The sequence below is a fragment of the Elephas maximus genome, chromosome 10 (assembly GCF_024166365.1).
Source record: "Elephas maximus indicus isolate mEleMax1 chromosome 10, mEleMax1 primary haplotype, whole genome shotgun sequence".
Classification (NCBI taxonomy): domain Eukaryota; kingdom Metazoa; phylum Chordata; class Mammalia; order Proboscidea; family Elephantidae; genus Elephas; species Elephas maximus.
Window position 1 is genome coordinate 99,053,439 of NC_064828.1, and position 12,561 is coordinate 99,065,999.

At 37.8% G+C, this 12,561-nt stretch overlaps 1 long non-coding RNA gene across 1 annotated transcript in view; it reads left to right on the plus strand.

Moving 5' to 3' along the window:
• Positions 1-209: 209 nt before the first annotated feature.
• The window catches only part of LOC126083956 (uncharacterized), an 80,711-nt gene continuing 68,359 nt past the window's right edge, over positions 210-12,561 (plus strand). Inside the window, exon 1 of the long non-coding RNA XR_007518892.1 lies at positions 210-470. This is a non-coding gene — a long non-coding RNA (uncharacterized LOC126083956). The remainder of the gene's footprint in view (positions 471-12,561) is intronic.

A 12,561-nucleotide genomic window follows, 5' to 3' on the forward strand; every position in this document is an offset into this window, starting at 1 on the left:
CCATCTGCATCTGAATAAACCCTTTCCCATGAAATCAGCTTCGGTCATAATCAAATTTTTGCTGTTTCATTTATCTCTTGTGACTGGTTGTGTGGGTCCATTTTAGTCCTGGACGTACAAGTGCAATCATTCCTTTGTATACATATAAAGATTGTGCAATGGGTTGGGCACTGTAGAAGCCCATGAGAACAAATAGCTGGAAAGATTCCATCCCTACTCCTTGAACAGAGCGGTCAGTGACTTAGTAGGGAAAGGTACACTGAATAGAAAATTGCAGTAAAATGCAATACAGCCTATGGTTGACAAATGAATACAGAAGAAATAATGGAGCCGTGGAAGAAAGTGTGCCCATGTGTTCTGGGAAATTGAAGTGAGGCTTCCTGCAGAGGCTGATTTCTGAAAAAGTAAGAGCTAGCCGTATGCATACTTCAGGGGAAACTTTTCCCAGTAGAAGAAACATCTTGCAAAAGGTATGTACGAATTGGGTACTCTGATAGATTGACTATTTCATCCTAGATACATTAACGTGCATATAGCAGAGTTACATAAAAACAATAGAAAAATAGTTCATTTATGTGCTGTCATAGTTGAAGGTACATATTCTCTCATATTGTGCCTCTTTATGTACATAAATTACCCAAGGATCAGATTTTCTGCTGTGAGAATTGTGTGATCAGTCACTTACAATATTGTCAGACATGATAGTAACATAATAGGTTTTACAGAATTTTCTCAAAACACAAATTTATGTTAAATGACATCTCTACATGCCAACTATACACTGAAAACTGTTCTTTTTAATAATAATCCTACAGAATTCTGGAATAATCTCTCACATATTGGGAAAAACATAAATTATGCCATGTGTAGTTTTAGAGTTGTCAATTTTCAAACATTTTTTCCATCCTTTAAAAAAAAACCCATTTAGGTTTTGATGTAATGTATATGCTCCTAAAAGGCCAAGTGTGTCTTCCTGAGCATTATATAAAGCAAGTTCTTGAAGTATGCTTGTTGAATTGTATTGAAGGCCGTGTGTTCTGTTTATTGAGATAGTTAAGTTGTGGTTAGCTGCCATTGAGTCATCCCGAACTCATGGCAACTCCATGTACACAACGAGAAAATGCCACCTGATCCTGTACCATGCCCATGATCGGTTGTGGATCATACTACTTGTGATCCTTAGGTTTCCCTTGGCTAATTTTTGGAAGTAGATCTTCAGGCCTTTCTTCCCAGTCCATCTTAGTCTGAAAGTTCCCCTGAAACCTGTTCAGCACCTTGCAAGCCACCACTGGCAGATGGGTAGTAGCTGTGCACGAGGTGCATTGGCTGGGAATCGAACCAGGTCTCCCACATGGAAGGTGAGAATTTCACCACTGAACCACCACTGTTCCCACTATTATTATTAAACCACTAGCCTAAACTTTATTTTGTAGTAATGTATTAGTAATGTATTATGTCACTAAAGACATAAAATTCATATAGTTACTCCCCTCAAAGACATTATAGTGAATAAAATACCATATGATTTATTTTACAGTTACAATATGGTATATTTCTTCCACATGTTGTTGTTGTCATTGTTGTTGTTAGTTTTATGTGGGCAGAGTAGAACTGCTCCATAGGGTTTTCAAGGCTGTGATCTTTCAGAAGCAGATTGCAAGGCCTGTCTTTTGAGGTACCTCTGTGTGAGTTTGGACCACCAAACTTTTGGCTAGTATTCGATCACTCACCCTTTTGCATCATCCAGGGACTTCTTTGTTCCAAGTAAGTAAATATAATAATAGTATTTATTGAGGAGCCATGGTGGCACAATGGTAAAGCATTCAACTGCTAACCCAAAGGTCGGCGGTTTGAAACCACGAGCAGGTCCACAGGAGAAAGTTGTGGCAGTCAGCTTCCATAAAGATTTACAGCTTTGCAAACCCTGTGGGGTAGCTATGAGTAGGAATGACTAGAGGGCGGTGAATTTGTGTTTTGCATTACTATTTATTGGAAGTCATAATATGCTAAGTGTTCTCTAAGGCTTTTGCATATATCTTCATTTACTTTGCAAAATAGCCATGTAAAGTAGGTAAAAAAAAAAAAAAAAAAATTCCTCATTTTGTGGAAGCTAAAATTGAGGCACAAGGAGATAAAACATTCACCCAACGTTTCCCAGCTGTGAAGTGGTGGAGCTGGAATTCGCCCCCAGGAAGTCAGACTGCAAGACCAAGCTTGTGATCACTCTGCTCTACTGCAAATAGACCCAACTTCGGTTCCCAAATTACATCCAAACTTTAATTTTTGGAACGATGTTGTTGAGATAATGGTGTGTGAATTCTTGTTGACAGAGACAAGATTGTTGTTACATTTTACAACCCACGATTTAGTCTCTGGAAACCAAGCCACAAGCCTGAAGTTTTTGTGTATTTAAAGGAATCAACATATGCAAGTTGGGACTCTCACATTTGTTTCCTTCCCCAACTTGCCACGAATGGGCAAAACCCGCTAAGTTAATAAGGCCCTGCTATCCACTGATTCTCCTTCACCAGAAATGGAGAAGCAATGATCATATTTTCCCAAGAAAACTCTAATGAAAGAATTGAATTTTCCAAAGAATTCAATTCTTCCATTTGCATTTTCCCTAGTACAATAAGACAACCAAATACTCTTCCTTTTCTAAGGGAATTATAGGGACTCTAACTTCCCCTTTAATGTTGTTGTTGGTGTGTGCTGTCAAATTGATTCTGACTCACAGTGACCCTATAGGACAGAGTAAAAGTGTCCGATAGGGTTTCCTAGGCTGTGATCTTTATGGGAGCAGATTGTGAGGTCTTCTCTTCACGGAGCGAAAGGCCAGTGAGTTCGAACCATGGTTAGCAGCCAATACTTAACCATTACATCACCAGGGCTTCACCCTTTAATGTTAGAGGGTATTATAAGGTCGGGTTACATAAAAAGAAAAGAGAAACAATGGCTCAGCTCTTGGTGGTAGGAAAGCAGGACAGCTATAAACAAAAAATCCCAGAATGGCAGAAAAACTTACCGAGAAAGTTGAACTTCATATGTCTCTGTGTGGGAAACAAGGCATAACCCTCTTGAAATCAGGAGTTCAGTTGGAAACAGGAAGAACGATCAACCTCATGCAAATAGAGGAGCCTAATGTGGAAATACAAGTAGAAATTAAACCACTCAAGTCCATGATCATATAATTGGTTATGTCTCATAGTGGATTGGCAGGTCAACATTCTGCTTATGCGATCCTAAGTAGAGCTGTTGAGGATATTTTTGTAAGACTATATGATCACTTTAACCCCCTTGTCATTCAAAGTAAAGAATGATGTTGCTGTGTTATGACCCAACTACCATGTACTATCATTAAATCAGAAAGTATAAAAAAGTTGTGCGGTCTTTATTTGTGGTTCAGTGTGTTCATAAAAACGATCAAGATTTACCCCTGATGAAACCTAGTAAGTATGTGATTTGAAACATTAAAGCATGACTATCTATAGTTTGGAAACCCTGGTGGTACGGTGGTTAAGTGCTACAGCTGCTAACCAAAAGGTCGGCAGTTCAAATCCACCAGGCGCTCCTTGGTAACTCTATGAGGCAGTTCTACTCTGTCCTATAGGGTCGGTATGAGTCAGAATCGACTCAACGGCAATGGGTTTTCTTTCTTTCTTTCTTTTTATCTATAGTTTCTGCATTTTGGAAGAGCATCTTGTGATATTGGAAAGGAGAGACCTCTTTTTTTTTTAATCCACCCTTAGATTCAGGTGATTTACCTGGGAACTTTAACCTTATTACTGCTCTGTGCTGTGGAGCTTGGTCACTCATTTTCAAGGCCTGGTCCAGGGTGCAGGATCAGCTGAAGTCCCTGGACCCTTGAACTTGCAGATACTGGGGTAACAGGTATGAAAAGGGCAGAGTTCAAAATGCCCTGTCTATGAATCTCAGTTGTTTTCAGTGCTCTTTTGTAGGGTCTGCCAGTCTCAGCATTTTATATCCATATCAACAGTGAATGTTTATTTGACAAAATACGTTCATCCTACTCTACATTCCACCTTTCTTAACAACGCCACTCAATTATTACTTGTCTTTTTTTTTTTTTGTAAATAATGCCATAGAATTAAATTCAAGAGCTGCTTTCTCTGTAGTGTTCGCTAAGAAGTTTTTACATAACAAAACATCCTCTGCAGTTATTTAACACTTCAGAAAAGGAGTACATTTTTTAGCTACTTCATGATTAACTATTGAAATGTGTAACTTTAGGAATTTGGCGGGTCTACAAAACCCAAACACCTTCTAAATCTGACTTCCATATGAAAAACTACAGGACCCCTTTAACTCTTATTATAACAGCCTGTTGCTTAAAAAATCATATTGAATACCAAAGAGAAGTAAATAGAACCGATGAAAGGAATTTCTGCGGTTGGCTGCTAGGGTTTTTCTGGGTCGAATGCACCTTTTTATATAAATTAGACAAATGACGGGTTTCCTGCCTAATGAAACTGCTTGGAGTAGTGGTTTGGAAGTGTCACCTCCACTCTTTATCAGGTAATCATAACTAGGCTGAATGAACCAACTAGGGAAGTGGAGAGCAAGTCAAAAAGTGTATTGATGGAAAAGAAAGAAAAGACCTCCAACAAACAGACCACCGGGGTGCAATTAGGAGGAAACATCTACTGCGTGAAGACGCAGACCAGGGAAAAGCTGCGAGGCACCAGGGGGATGACTGCTGGATTATATTTCACTGGAAGTGTGCATCCAGATTATCCAGCTGGCCTAACCAGTTCTATTTTAATAATGTCCACTCTCTCTGTACAGCTCCATAACATCAATGCCTGTCTCTCTCTCTCTGCCCATCGAAGAGTCCTTGATCAATTTGAATTGCACCCGTCTGTCTTTATATTTGGGAAACCCTGGTGGCATAATGGTTAAAAGCTACCACTGCTAACCGGAAGGTTGGCAGTTTGATTCCACCAGGTGCTCCTTGGAAACCATATGGGGCAGTCCTACTCTGTCCTATAGGGTCATTATGTGTTGAAATCGGCTCCACGTCAATGGGTTGGCTTTTTTTTTTTTTTTTTTTTTGTTTTGGTCCTTATATTTGGAGCTCTGGTGATGGAGTGGTTAAGAACTTGGCTGCTAACTGAAAGATTGGCAGTTCAAATTCACTAGTCACTCCTTGGGAACCCTATGGGGCAGTTTTCCTCATCCTTTAGGGTCACTGTGATTTGGGATCAACTCAACGGCGAGTTTTTGGTTTCTGGTCCTTGATATTTGTTGGTTGCATCTTTGTGATCCAACTCTAGAATTCTTTCAACAATATATAGAATTTCCCAGCCTGAGGGCAAAAAGAACCCTCTGAATTCCCAACTTTACTCCTTTGGTTGCACTATAGAATCCATATCAGATATAGAGTTCATATAAGGTAGAAATAATTGCTGTAAGGCCCTTTGAAATGTGCTTTTATAAAGTTAAAATATTGTGAAATATCTTTTGCTTTAAGAAAGATGCTTGAGGTCAATTTCTAGACAAAATAGACCAACACCTAAATTCTGGGTAAGTACTTAAGTAGTTACTTTAGGTATAGGTGAGGTGAAGGCCAGGATATTTTGCAAAATAGTGGAACGGAGATAAGGAAATCATGTAATTAATTTGAACAAGACATGGAAGTTGATTTTGGGGTCCCAGTGATTCAAGAAAAAGGAGAGGAGCAAGCAGATTCCAGATAAGTGACTATTAGACTTTTGAATTAGACTTTCGAATGATAATAAACTGTATATTCAAAGGCCTCATATCCCAGAAATTCTGATTCAGTTAGCTAGCAGTGGGGCACAGAAATCTGCATGCTTTAAAGAACCCAGCATGGTCTGGTACATGTTGTTGGGGAAATGTCTTTGAGAACACTTAATATATAACTGAGCTCTTTCTGTGGCAAGAGACATAAACTCACCTCAAGTGCATGTAAGGAAAAACAATGGGGATTTATTGATTCAAGTAACTGCACTTTCAAAAGGAAATCTTTCAGGTTAAAGGTAAACTCAATCCAGGTGCTGAAAGTAAATCGTTGGGAAACACTATCTTTTGACTCTGGTTTTGAACTTACTGGGCTTCATTCTTAGGAAGGCTTTGCCTTGCAGTGGTTTTAATATGGCTACTAGGAACTCTAAAGAGTCCTGGTGGTGTACTGGTTAAGCGCTTGGCTGCTAACCCAAAGGGTGGCAGTTTGAGCCCATCAGCCACTCTGTGGGAGAAAAGAACTGGCGATCTGCTCCAGTAAAAATTACAGCCTAGGAAGCCCTATGGAGCAGTTCTACTCTGCATGTCACCAGCAGGGGCATTTCTAGCGTATTGCACCAGCCCTGGGTGCGTGGAGCTACTAAGCAGCAGTTTGTATTAACCCAGTAAGAACCAACTCCTTCCTCAAGCAAGGCAATGTGTTAATTAAAAGATTAACGAGCTTGGCTTGTATTTTTTAGTGGATATTATGGTAAGGAAACCCTGGTGGCGTACTGGTTAAGTGCTACGGCTGCTAACCACAAGGTCGGCAGTTTGAACCCACCAGGCACTCCTTGGAAATTCTATGGGGCAGTTCTACTCTGTCCTATAGGACCGCTGTGAGTTGGAACTGACTCAACTATGACTTTTTTTTTTTTTATTTATGGTAAAGTTATCTAAAAGAGGGTTGTCAGATGTTTGGACAGGGGCTTAATTTCAGTGCTTGCCATAGGTACCATTTTCCGTAGATATGCCACTGGCCTAACGTGTTAATAGACACTGCTTAGTGGTACCACACGCCCAGGTCTGGTGCAATGCCTGCCAAAGCAGCCATCCCCTAGTTACACCTCTGCAGCTAGGATTACAAACAGCACACTAGCTTAAACTCTAGCTTAAAGCATGCTAACTTAACAAACCAAGAGCAAATATAGCTTGTCCTTTCAGTTACTTCAACAAAAGTCCTTAATTTAATTTTGTTAAATCAATTTGTTCCATATACTTTCTTGAATCAAATAAGGTTGCCAGAAGGGTGGAGCGTGTTTATTGGCTAGCTGTGAGTGACATGCTTCCTCCTGGAATTTGGAGTGGGTTTTTTCCACAAAAACAAGTGGACTGAAGATGAACAGTGGGTTGGATTTTCAAAGGAAAATTTGGATATTATTCCCAGAAAGGGAAATTAATGCTAAGAAAGAATTAGCAACATATGTTCACTACAAATGGATTCGGATGAAGCACACAGAATCCTGAACCCGAGTTTGATGAATGTTGGTAATGACCAGCAACTCAGGGAAGCTAAGTAGTGGAGGGCAAGGATGTGTTCTCTACACAGGACAGGTATTCTCTGCATTTAATGAGGGAGAATGAATTTCTGAGGGTGTGTTTTCATTTAAGAGAAAGCTGAGTTAAGTTGGTGCTGGTAGCTACTCTCACAGCAAGGACAAACTTGGTTCTTTAAGGGATTTCGATGGATGGAATGCAAGAACTTCAGTCATGGGATGTTAAAGAATTTAGTTTTAAAAAATAATTCCTTAAGCAGATTTGCCTATAATCAGAAGCTTTGAGAAAGTTCAGAGGTTTTAAATAATATTTACTGGTTCTAAAAGAGATTTAACTTTAATACAGTATTCGGAAGGGGCCCTGGTGGTGCAGTGGTTAAGTGCTGGGCTGCTAATCGAAAGGTCAGTGGTTCCAACCCACCAGCTGCTCTGAGGGGGGAAGCTGTGGCAGCCTGGTTCCATAAAGATTTACAGCCTTGGAAACCTTATGGAGCAGTTCTCTGTCCTATAGTTTCTCTGTGAGTTGGAATGACTTGACAACAATGGGTATAGTGTTTAGGGAAAGTTAAGAAAGAATATACAATTTGTACAGGGATAAATGAAAAGGATTGTAGTAAACTGTGATTTTAAAAAGTTATGTATGCATTCGTGTGGAAAGTAACAAGTGGTATATTAGTATTTGTTTATAAATGGTCAATTTAAGGTTATCTACAATTAATACATATCCTATGGTATTAAGAATCATTTTTTAAATATTAAGAACAAAAGTTTGGAAATATATGGTTTTTACTTGATAAATATTAAATTTTGTATTCAGGTAAGAACTCTCATTGGCATAAAAATGTTCTCTCATAATTGGGTTAAAATAATTTAATTCAAAACAGGTGAAATAAATGTGTGTAAAAGTTTCAAAGGAACTTTAGAATTTTGTAGACTTTCAGGAAGCATGAATGGCCTTTTAAACACCTGCAGTGTAAAAAATGCCACGCTACTTGTTATGCATCAGTGTACCCAATGTGGAATTCCATGGCTGGAAAACTAAAGTATCTGGTCAAACACTTTATTGTCATGGTTATATTTACATTTTATTGTATATTAGGAAAAATGTAGTCAGCATATCAAACCTGAGACAACCTTGGAACAATCTTTGCTTAAGGAAAAAAAAAAGTGAGTTTAACATATAAATTAAGTAAAAAAAGAAAAGAAAGAGTAGTAAGTGAATATAACAAAAATTGTGAACTCAATTCATGAATGACTAAAATTTTGCGAATTTATTATGTATTCCATAAGAAATAAGAAGGAAAAAAAAAACCCACTGCCAGGAAGAAAGGTATAAATTAGTCAACCAAGGCCACATTTACATACATAGAAATAACAGGCAATAACACATTGGAAAGAGAGAACTTATGTAGAACTTATTAAATACATGTGCATAAAAGAGACTTGCAAAAAGGAAAAAGGTGACTGAAGTTTGAGCCAAGCCTTAAGTGATAGAAAGAATTTTTTTTCCTTATTGTTCTCAGTGCTGATGTCAGGTCCCCTTTTCTGCCAGAATTAGTTTAAAAGGGAATGAAGTGATTTTCACATTGAGTCCTCTCAGCAACTCCACCTGGTTTCCTTGCTGATTGTGAATTTCAGACTCAAAATGTAACACTCAACAACATGTTAACACTGAATTTGTCAGACCTATGGGAGACTTAATTCTTAGCAGAGTGTTATCATTATTTTCCATTTCCAGATTGCTTTTATGTGACATCCAAGCACAAGGAGTGAATCGTAAAATTCAGCTCAAAATACTTTATATTTTTCTCTTGTACAGAAAGTACCCATAGATACATCCTAAGAAATTAGTGCGTTGAATACTCAATCTTTGGATATGTTGATGTTTGGGCATTTCTTATAGCTTATCCATGCTGAGGAAACCCTGGTGGTATAGTGGTTAAGTATTACCGCTGCTAACCATAAAGGTGAGTAGTTCAAATCCACCAGGTACTCCTTGGAAACTCTACGGAAAAGTTCTACTCTGTCCTATAGGGTCGTTACGAGTTGGAATCGACTTGACGGCAATGGGTTTGGTTTTTTTTTTAATCCATGCTGAGGCTTACTTTATTATTTCACATTACTTTCTCTGTTGTTGTTGTTGTTGTAAGGTGCCGTCAAGTCAGTTCTGACTTATAGTGACCCTATGCACAACAGAGCAAAACACTGCCGGGTCCTGAGCCATCGTCACAATCATTGGTATGCTTGAGCTCATTGTTGCAGCCACTGTGTCAGTCCACCTTGTTGAGGGTCTTCCTCTTTTCTGCTGACCCTGTACTTTGCCAAGCATGATGTCCTTCTCCAGGGACTGATCCCTCCTGACAACACATGTCCAGAGTATGTAAGACACAGTCTCACCACCCTTGCTTTTAAGGAGCGTTCTGGTTGTACTTCTCCCAAGACAGAATTGTTCGTTCTTTTGGCAGTCAACGGTATGTTCAATAGTCTTCGCCAACACCACAATTCAAAGGCATCAATTCTTCTTTGGTCTTCCTTATTCATTGTCCAACTTTCACATGCTTAGGATGCGATTGAAAATATCATGGCTTGGGTCAGGTGCACCTTAATCTTCAAGGTGACGTCTTCGCTCTTCAACACTCTAAAGAGGTCCTTTGCAGCAGATTTACCCAATGCAATGCGTCTTTTGATTTCTGACTGCTGCTTCCATGGCTGTTGATTGTGGATCCAAGTAAAATGAAATCCTTGACAACTTCAATCTTTTCTCCATTTATCATGATGTTGCTCATTGGTCCAGTTGTGAGGATTTTTGTTTTCTTTATGGTGAGATGCAATCCATACTGAAGGCTGTGGTCTTTGATCTTCATTAGTAAGTGCTTCAGGTCCTTTTCACTTTCAGCAAGCAAGGTTGTGTTATTTGCATAAAGCAGGCTGTTAATGAGTCTTCCTCCAACCCTGATGCCCCGTTCTTCATATAGTCCAGCTTCTCGTATTATTTCCTCAGCATACAGACTGAATAGGTGTGATGAAAGAATACAACCCTGACGCACACCTTTTCCGACCTTAAACCAATCAGTATCTCCTTGTTCTGTCCAAACAACTGCCTCTTGATCTATGTAAAGTTCCTGATGACCACAACTAATTGTTCTTTCTCTGTTACATAGTAGGAATCTACTTGGCAAGGGAATGAAATATGGGGTATTTTAATAGAAAGTGAAATCAGAACAACTGGGTTGAATTATATTTCTATCAATAATAAGCCAAAAATGTTTGAGTAACTCACTTGTTTTTTTTTTTTTTTTTTCATTTTTCTCAAGTCTAAAATGACCTTGGTGATATTTTCTCAGGTTGCACCAATCAGGAGAGTCTAGGTTATGCTGCAATAACAAGAAAGACACACAGCTCAATGACTTCTCTGAGGAAAAGTTTGTTTCCTCTGAGAGTCTAATAACTATCCACTTGAACTGACTTCTGTGTGATTGCACAGCAATCCAGACAGTTAGAATCTGATGACATCTCTATGGCCGCACGTGGTGGAAATGCATCAACAAATCACACACCAGCTATAAAATGTTCCTACTGGAAATGACATATGCCACTCTCTTCTGCTTACATTAATTGAACAAAACAAGCCACATAATCACACCTACATTAAAGGACTCAGGGAGGTGTACGGAGGAAGGAGAGATCTAGACACCATGGAAATTCTAATGCTGCCTACATTAGTCATTTTTAGAAAAAAAAATTAAATAATGTTGGTTCCTAATATTAGAATGCCATATGCTCCCCATGTTATAATTGGGAAGATTTGAGTTGAGAGCATCACATTGGCATATCTGAATTTATTTCAAATCAGCATTTCTTAATTATCTGCCCTTGAGAAATAGAAATCAGCAAAATGGATAACTCCATGAATAAGGACTTGGCCTTAAACTTCTGTACATCCTCAGTGCCAGTGCAGATTTAGATCCACAGAAAGCACGTAATGCGTTTTTGTGGTTTGACTGATAAGGCGTGTTTGTTATTATAAAAGTCGTCTAAAATTTCTAAATAGGACTTACAAATAAGTATTTCGAAATTATTGATGAGGAAGAGCTAGTTGTCTTTTGGAAGCTAAGACTTATATTTTGTAAGCACACAATTCAAGGGAGGGAATTTTAAACATTTTTTAGCATTTATGTCAAAGGCATTAAAGTATTTTGAGTTTACGTGAAAAATGTATTAAAACTGAGAATATAGTAACCTTTCTTTCTGTTTGCTAGGGCTTTTTCTTTTTCTCTTTCTTACCATAACTATATCCATGAAAATACAGAGTAGATTGTTAAGGTTTATCACAGTTCCTAGATTACAGAGTACTTTAAAGGACCATTTGATTTTTTGAACATATTAACTTCATATGTATAGAGCAGAAGATCAAAGTTGATACTTAAAAAATAAAAAAAGAATAATTTTATCTGTTCATTTAATCTCCTTTAAAGTCATCACGAATTACTTACTAAATATTTTTCAAAAGATAAATAAGACTTTGTTCCATCAAAGAAGATGGTTGAATCAAGGTCTATGGCCTCTAATTATTTATATTTTCAAAAATATTTAGTAAAACTTTAAAATCTTAATAATTAAAAGATTTCTTTTGTAACGAAAATACATAGTCTATCAACATTCTAAGATTCTTGAGACTATGAATTAATATTTTTCAGGAATTAGCTGAATGTATTTGAAATCGCAACTTGTAAATATTGCTTATGCAATTTTAAAAATGAAATACAGAATGTAAAATACCTTTAAAAATGTTGTTTATTTAAAATGTGTTAATTAAAGGTAGTAACATGCAGCAATTTCAAAACATGTTCATGCAATAGTATTTTTGCAAAATGGTATGTGATAAAAGAATTTAGTGGCCCAGGAAATTTGGAAGATGTCTTCTGGCTATAAAATCGGATCACTCTATCTTGGATTTTTCCTGTACTTATAATTCATGGATGCTGTTTATCACACTATGTGTAGAACAGCTCTCACAGTAAATATTTGGTAGAACAGCAGAGAAAGGCCATAGAACATAGGGTTTAAGAGTATACTCTGGAGCCAAAATACTTGAATTCAAATCTTGCCACTTAACACTTTGTTCCTAAGTTTCCCTACCTGACAAAGAGATGTTGATATAGCAGTGTCTGTCTCATAAAATTATTGTGAGTATTATATTAATTAATATATGTAAATGCTTAAAATAGTGAATTGCCTATATGAAAAAAACTAGGCCCCCTGGTGGCACAGTGGTTAAGAGCTCAGCTGCTAACCAAAAGGT